The sequence below is a fragment of the Carassius auratus genome, chromosome 38 (genome assembly GCF_003368295.1).
Source record: "Carassius auratus strain Wakin chromosome 38, ASM336829v1, whole genome shotgun sequence".
Taxonomy (NCBI): domain Eukaryota; kingdom Metazoa; phylum Chordata; class Actinopteri; order Cypriniformes; family Cyprinidae; genus Carassius; species Carassius auratus.
Window position 1 is genome coordinate 20,954,929 of NC_039280.1, and position 9,185 is coordinate 20,964,113.

Consider the following 9,185-nt stretch of genomic DNA (forward strand, 5'->3'; position numbering starts at 1 on the left):
AATATCTTCATATATGCTGTGTGTGTGTATATATATATATAAATAAATACTGACTTATTCTCTGTTGCATGTTTCTCCTTCTCCACTTTTGCCAAGGTGAGCTCCAGTCATCTATGTCTTTTTCAGCTCGGAGCATTCGTCCTCCAGTTTTTCTCTTCTTGGCAGTCAGTTCAGCATTGATTTCCTCCTCATCCTCCAGTCTCTCGGTTGTCTCTTTGAGTTTGCCCTCGAGCTGGATCTTGCTTTTGATGAGCCCTTCACATCTCTCCTCAGCATCAGAGAGGTTTTCAGATTCCTGTTCGTTGACATGGATATAGTTAGATATAGGGATATAGGGATGCACAATATATCACTACCATATCGGTATTGGCTGATAAATTGTAATCTTTCTCTTATTGCTATTGAACCGATAAGAGAATTTGACCAATATCTTAGAGCCAATAAATAATGCATTATTTCCTGCAAAGACAGATGTGCACTGTTCACCATGGTTTTTAATTGCTTGAAATATTATATGATTCACTTAGAAAAGGAAAATACAGTGAATTGCAACATGTGCAGGGCAAGTCTATCATATTATAATGAGATCATAAAATAAGGTAACAGAATATTTTTTCATTTAGTGTATTGTTAAGGGAAGAGCACATTCACAATGGATCCACACATGAATAGCACAGTTAAGTTCGCTTGTGAATTTACAGTCTTTTGTGCAATTGTACATTGTAATATTGTGTTTATTTTATGCATATAAATCAGATTTTTCTCTTATAGGATGGGTGTGGTTAAGCTATATAGAGGGTTAATAAAGCACTTCAGTTTGCTGGTGATCATCTTTAGCTCAGCGCACTCAGTTCAAACAGCAGTTTACAACATTAATAACTATGAATGAGATATATATATATGTTTCCATGTTTGATGTTTCCATGTATCCATGTTTGATATATATGATCTCCTTGGTTTCCATGTTTCAGCGCTTTGTTGCAGGAAGAGCCGAGAGTGCATCCGCAACAGAAGTTACACATTCTGATTAGCACATAAATTAGTTAGAGTTCACGTGTGCAGTTGCATCTTTTTGTACATATATAAGTTGTAATATATTTATGTTGCATAAATATCTTAATATATGATGCATTTCCTTGAGTTAAATAAGCTAGCAGCATCTCAGTTTACCGTTTTTCATTCAGCTCTCAAGCTTGGCACACAATAATTGGGAATGTCATAAACAAAATATTATAAAGAGAATATTACCGTAATAAAAAAAATTAGTAAATTACTTGGGTTTATTGGCCGTGTTTCAGCACATTGTTACAGGAAGAGCCAAGAGCGTGTCCACAACACATCTGACTATTCGGGTTGTAGCACGGGTGCATTGCAATATTGTATATAGGCTACTTCTGTTTTAAACCATGAATAGCCTATTTTTTTTTTTTTCTCACAGGCTGTGAGTCACAGCATGCCAATTATGCGGTGATGCGCTATGAAATTTTTCAGAATCAAATTAATTCTAATATTTATTTAATAATAAAAGTAATCTTTTAGACTTTTGGTAATGAAGTTCTCAAAAATTCTGTAAAATGTGGATGTAGATTTATTGGCCAACACATCTGTTATCGCCTTTCATATTTAAAGAATAATCGGTATTGGCCAACATATTCATATTGGTGCACCCCTACTTATGTTCAAAGCTGTACGATCCATACTAGGATAAATAAGGGCTGAAATACTCACAGAAGTTACTTGCATTAGAAGATCGTTTTTCTCCTGAACAAGTGACACCATTTTCTCCTCAAGCTCCTTCTTTTTAGCTAATGCCTTTGTTAAATCTTCTTTCATTTTATCAAAGTTCTCCTTCATTGATGCCATTTCTTTTTCACTCTCTGCAGTCTTCAGAAGAGGCTTGATCTTGAAGTACACCTTCATCCATGGCCAATGTTTAACATTCATAAATGAGCGGATGTTGTATTGGATGGAATAAATTGCCTCCCTGTGTAAATTGTAGTCAGTAAATCAGCTTTTATCACACTGTGCTATTAAACAGTTGTGTTGCAAACATTATTGTAATTTGTACCTCCTCTCCATCATTTTGACAAACTCCTTCCTCATGACATATCCTCGGGCCAAAGCCTGAGTCATGGTAACCAGACTTGATAGTTTTTCATCTCTCATCTCCTCAAGAGTACCCAACAGACCAGCTTTAAAGAACACCTACAAGAACATTTGTAATATATTACTGGTATAGTGTTGAAGTATAGAATTGCATTAGAATGACATTTGAGAGAATTCTGTCCTTTCTTTTTTGATGAAATAGTTTGAGGAGGCCTGACAGTGTCCGGTACACAAAGTGGGATCCATATAGAAATGCTTTGTGTAATCTTGTGTGGAATAACTTGACTGATACAAAGTCTAGATTGAACGCCTGTTAAAAAGCGTCAGGCCTTCCTTCCACATACTGCTGCAGGACAATTGGAAGGACTGAATTCTCTACAATGTCATTGTGTTGTAGCAGAGTAAAGAATGAGTAGGAAAGCGTCTAAATAGTTTTGTCCACATGGTGTTTTTGCTGAACAGCTCACCTTGGTGTGTCCAAATTTGTATTGGGTGTGGTCAACATCAATAGAGCCCAAGAGTTTCTCTGTAGCCTTTTTGTTGTCAATGAAATGTCCCTCAGGGATGACGCTTGCATTTAATACTTTGTATCTAGGGGACATTTAGGGGAAAGTATTATTCTTGTGAAATATGTAAGGAAGTTAAGATTAGGTGATACATCAACTCTAAGTAAGAAGTTGCAAAAAGATGTCTGTACCTCTGCTTGAAGTCACCGTAGTGGATTCTGCTGGGGAAACCCTTCGTGCAGATTCTGATGCCCTCCAGCACACCATTACACCTGAGCTGGTGGATAACCAGGAAGTTCTCCATCAGACCTGAAATGCAAATGTTCTTAAGGTTCCAGACATTTCTTTTTTTTTTTCAAAACTGTGATGTACTTGATCCTTCAAGTATCAAGATTACCTGGAGTCTTGGATTCATTAGGAATCAAGCAGCGCACAAAGTGAGGGTGAGTGCTCCTCAGGTTAGTCATCAGCTTACCCAAGTTCTCCTGTGGAAATATTTGTGATTAATCTAATCTGTAATGTTGAAAAATTCACCAACTTCAATAAGAGAGAGAATCTGTTTACCCTAAAAACTGCAGACACCGTCTGGAAGGAACCACCCTTCTTCTTGCCTCCTTTCTTTCCAGCTGTATCTGATGTATATCAATGACATAATTTTTTTTTTATTTTGTGTTGCTGTCTATTGTTGAATCTAACTGTTCTCCTGAATAGATATACTTCATAATGTGAAACTACAAAATCTGTGGTCACAAGTTTGTTGTGCTCTGATGATCTCATTCTTGTTTTCTTTTTTGTGTAAGCAGGTACATAATTAAAACACAAAGGAATTGAGGAAATGCAGATGTTTGTACCTTCTGGCACAGCGACATACAGCAAGGCCAGCACTTTGAGTGCTGACTTCTGGTAAAGTTGCACGACAGAGTCGTTCAGTGGATCCTTGTTCTTTTCCAGCCAGCCACTAATGTTGTAGTCCACAGTGCCGGCGTAGTGCACCAGAGAGAAGTGGGCCTCTGCCTTCCCTTTGGCAGGCTTGGGCTTCTGGAAAGCTGCACATTTGCCCAAATGCTGGTCATGCAGCTTGTTTTTGAAGCTTGTGTCTGTAGCCTTTGGGAACATGCACTCCTCTTCGAGGATGGAGAAGATTCCCATTGGCTGTTGAAGAAATATTCACACTCAAGTACAGGCACAGTGAGAATAGTTATTTTTATTTAATGAATATCCTCTTACCTTCTCAATGAGCTCAATGCATGCAGCCAAGTCCATACCAAAGTCAATGAACGCCCATTCAATGCCTTCTTTCTTGTACTCCTCTTGCTCCAGAACAAACATGGTGTGGTTGAAGAACTGTTGCAGTTTCTCATTTGTGAAGTTGATGCAAAGCTGCTCCAAGCTGTTATACTGATAATTCAACAGATGCAGTTATTGCAACTGACTGTTGTCTTTTATGTCTTGATTCTTTTAGAGACATTAATGACTGACACTCACATCAAAGATCTCAAATCCAGCGATGTCCAGCACACCGATGTAGTACTCTCTAGGATTCGTCGTGTTCAACATCTCATTGATACGGACGACCATCCACAAGAACATTTTCTCATAGACAGACTTGCAGAGTGCAGAGACTGCATTGTTCACCTGAGAAATTCAAAGGTCAGTGTCGATTATATTAGTACCCTTACTTCTCACGATGACTATGTCTGAGACATTTCTCACTGTATCCACAAGTTAAATGTGTCGATGAAGTCTTCACCTGTGGTACTGTCTGGCCTTTGGTCACCATCTCATTCCCGACCTTCACTCTGGGGTAACACAGAGCTTTCAGCATGTCAGCGGAGTTGATGCCCATGAGGTAGGCGATTTTATCAGCCGCTAAGGAAGCAGATTTCTATGCATTATTGTTGCTAATTAAGTGAATGTTTATATGTTCAGTTGTGCTATAATTTGATCTTACCCTCATTGCCGTCAGGTTCGGCCTGCTCCTCTCTCTGCTTCTGTTTGAACTTCATGGCCCCATGATGCATCACAGCACCTGTCAGCTTGTAGATGCTTATCTTCTCATCAGCAGTGAAGCCAAGAATGTCAATGGCAGTCTGTTTTTACAAAGACCAAATAAATCATATTGTTTATTGGTGTATTTTATACTGTCATGCAGTATTCAGTTCAAGCTGGTGTTTTTCTGATGTTTGCTCAGAAATTTTGCATAAAATCTAAAAATACTACTAATAATAATATTATTTCAGCTGTCCACATACATCTGTGGCAATGAACTCCTCCACATCATCGATGCTCTTGACAGTGATTTCACCCTGGCTGATCATTGGATAGTCGTAAGGGTTGGTGGTGATGAGCAGGGCCTCTGTAAAGAATTGAAGTGCAGTATGTTGCCAGTGCTCTCAAACATAGAAATAAGTGGAAACACAATCCTGTAGATTTCTCACCGAGCAGCTCTGGCTTGTGTCCAGTCATGAGCTGGTAGAAGATGTGATAACTCCTTTCAGCCGACAGCTGGAATGTTACCCTTGACTTTTCTAGCAGATCTTTCCAAGAAAAAAATGGGGAAAAAATACGTTGTGTTCAATTGATTAACCCACATCTTGTACTCCAAATAAAATGTTTGGCTGAAAGCTGTGTTGACTTACAAGTTTCAATATCTGCTTTTGCCAGTTTACCAGTGCCCGAAAAGTGAATCCTGATAAATTTACCCTAGATTGAAATCGTTGATAAAAGCTCAGCTGTTGATGATTGAAAATGTATGATGTTATAAATGATGATTCATAGGTGCAACTTACAAAACGAGAGGAGTTGTCATTCCTTATAGTCTTGGCGTTACCATAAGCCTCCAGCAGAGGGTTGGCTGCAATGATCTGGTCCTCCAGAGATCCCTAGATGTAATTGTAGCACAGTGGAGAGTCAGGAGGTGAATCAAAAACACGTCATGTCATGCATAACATTGTCTAGAACAGATATTCACTAACCTGCATTTTTCCAGGGCCAGAGTCTGTCTTCTTTGGACCAGCCATCGCAACAGTTGCAAAGTACTGAATGACACGTTTTGTGTTCACAGTCTTTCCTGCACCAGATTCTCCACTGGAGATTTATATGAGATCATCATTTAGTCCTAGATCTTTTACTGATTTACAATTAAAAATTGAAAAGCTTCAGGTTGTGTCAGCAGAAGAATATTTACTCACGTAATCAGGACAGACTGGTTCTCACGATCTGAAATTAAACCATAAAATATTACCGTTTTTATAAGTCGCTTTGGTACATTTCTCGAATCATTCTTGAGATTTGCAAAACAGTAAGTGCATTTCTCAAAACAACTCGTACAAAGAGAAAAACACCATGGATTACCTGCAAAAGCCAATCTCTTGCTCAAAATCCTTAGTTCGTCTCTCAGGAATAAATATCTGTGTCAATGAACATGTTAGTGCCATCAGAAGTCCTTGTGTCATAGTTTACGGATGAGACAGATTGCTTAGTCATGATGTCAATATAACAGTGTACTCTGGAGGGATGTTCTGATGTAAACTATGGCAACATTTTGGCTGACAGTTACTGTATTGAACAGTATGCCATATGCTTCTGTATGCCATATAATCATTACAAAAGTACACATTTACACATGACTGTATGTGGGATATTGACTGAAAGAGACTGGATTGAATTCCCAGTAACACTTTTACTAGTGGTCTGACCAAAAAATAATAATAATAATGAAAAAATATTTTACAGTGCCATTATGATATAGAAAAGGAAAAAGAAATATGGGCACAAAGATGAAAATAAGTCAATTTTCAGAATTTGTAACTCTGTTGTCCTCTGTCTATACAGTATAAGCTTTCCAACTGAAGAGAGATGAACCTTTGAGCTATTTCAGACAAATGGTTTATCGTTGGTTTATCATCTACATTCTCTTCATTAGTCAAGATTCATATGCACAATTCATGCCAAATTGACAAAGAGTCTAATAATAATGTGTAAAAAAAATAAATAAAAAGTGTGCTTGGCAGTTTATGACAACTAGATGAACCATTTTGCATTTAATGGCTTATACGATGAACTAAAGACTAGATGTTTTGAGGGGTAAGACTTTTGCACAGAAAACTATATAATACTTTTTGAGCAACATGACATTAGCAACTGATAATGTAGGAGACCACAGATAAATGTGTGTAATCAATTGCATGAATGTACAAAAGCAATCGCAACTTGTTCAAAAGAACAAGAAACTGGTTTTATGATGTGTATAAATGACTAGATGATGTGGAGTTTGTACAAGTAGTTTTGATAATTTCATTTCTGATTTGAGAAATGCACCAAAGTGACTGAGAAAAACTGTAAAAGGATATATAAAATAGCTAGCACTCTGTAGTAACTTGAAGCTATAAAGTGTTTGTGAAGGAAGCCCCCCCCCCTCTTTTTTTAATTTTTTATGTTTACGTTTACGTTTTTAGATTAATAGGCTATATCCTAAAGTTAAGATTTCAATTATTTATTCATATAAGTACATATAGAAGATACAAGATACATATTATTGTTTATGGAGCATTGAGTTAATTTAGCTTTCTATAAACTCATCAAAACAGCAAATTATAGACAATAAATAATACACTAATAATTCACATTAGTTATTATAAAGTGTATTTTTTTCATTGTATTTTTAACTGTCATTTGTTGAGACTGCTGCAATCCACTCACCAGTGAGCATGAACTGGTAGGCGTTGTCAGAGATGGAGAAGATGTGAGGTGGGGCTTCAATCCTCTTTTTGCCTCTGTATCCAGCCACAACAACTGCGTCGTACACTGGGAGCCATTTGTATGGATTGACAGTGGCACAGAACAAGCCAGAGTAGGTCTGAAATGGAGATCGTCCAGTTTTACAATGTTGTTGCCCTATTCCAGGAATAAATTATGATTAACTTACATAGATCATCCATGCTGCATAACGCTCTTTGAGGTTAAACAGCACAGAAGGCTCATTGAGGTGGGTCATCATGGCCATGTCCTCCATTTTGTCAAACTTGGGAGGATTCATTGGGAAGATTTCATCTTCTTTTACTGTGACAGTCTGTAATGAACATTGTTTAGACTTTTTGTACACACATTTCTACACTATTAAAGTGATAAACTTTAACCTCTGAAGACTCAAGCACAGTCACATGAAATAGTTTTTGTTTGTTAAATCTATGATACTTACTTTCCCACAGTGAGTTTTGACAGTAGCTTTGCCACCCTCTATACTAATAAGAGTACTTTTCAAGTACATCTCTGCAGCATCTGTCACGAAGAATGCTGTTTTGGCATCGAAGGGGATGGTCTGAGCCTCGAGTCGCTCTCTTTCTGGCTTCCGGAGGTAAATGGCCGCCGGGCCGAAACACTCCATTTCACCATCTCCCATGACTGTACTTCACTGTAGAGTACAACTGACATCACCATGCTGATATACTTCATTAGATTCACTTTTTGATTGTCATTGTCTAACTTTTAACTCTAACTCTCCTAATACATTTCAATCAGTGAAACATCCAAACATATAATATTGTCACCATCAGTTGGGAAGTTCTTTACCTTGAGTATTATGCGCAGATAGAAATCGAAGCCGTCTAGTTATGGATTCTGAAAAATACAAATTATAGATGACTATATACTAAATACTGATAGATAGATAGATAGATAGATAGATAGATAGATAGATAGATAGATAGATAGATAGATAGACAGTGACTCACCAGTTTTGATGTCAACTGTGCTTCAATCAGAGGTTGTCATTTATATAGTATCTTTACTGAAGACTCAGCTGAACTGTCCAGCTGGATTTGGTAATGTTATTCTACATGGTTTATGATGATGCATCTCAGTCCTGATGGAAAATAGCAACATGTTGTCATTTAATTGTTTTGTTGGTTTGCTGGAGCATGTGATATTTTACTTATTCTCGTGTTTTAGATCAAATCAACAGCCTTTCTATACTTAAATTCATGGTGTTTACATGTTTACATTTTAAAGAAATAACATATTAATCATAGACATTTGGATAATACACTTATATGGTATATAAGTTTAACAGTTAAGGTTTTTCTTATGTTGTGTATCTTCTTTTTAATGTAGTCTTTCTTGCTGAGTGCTTGTTTACAATGTTTAATTTTAATTTTTTTATTAATGTCACTGAGCTCTTATTTCAATGTTGTATCTTATTTCAATCTTGGCAAAGAGGAGGAACTTGGTTCAGATGTGAAGAAGCAGTCAGCTGTCACCACTATATGCTTTTAGAGGTGAAAGCAAGACTAACCTATGACTAAAAGTTTTTACTTTTGATTAAAGGTAATATACAACCTATGTTTCGGGCAACTATCATATTAATAACTATTTGTTTTTGGATATTTAGCATCCATATTATTTCCTCTTTAATTACCAAAGATGGACTGTGACAGTCCTTGCAAATGAAAAAAAATGATATATACATATATCTGGCAGACGTCTTTGGGCAATTAAACCTGTGATCACTGCACATACGAATCTTATTTCATGGCCATAAATGACTCTCAAAGTTATAAACAGCATGTTCATATA

The 9,185-nt window shown here is 37.0% G+C and overlaps 1 pseudogene; it reads right to left on the bottom strand.

Moving 5' to 3' along the window:
• Positions 1–111: 111 nt before the first annotated feature.
• Positions 112–8,369, bottom strand: LOC113057556 (myosin heavy chain, fast skeletal muscle-like; annotated as a pseudogene).
• Positions 8,370–9,185: the final 816 nt, after the last annotated feature.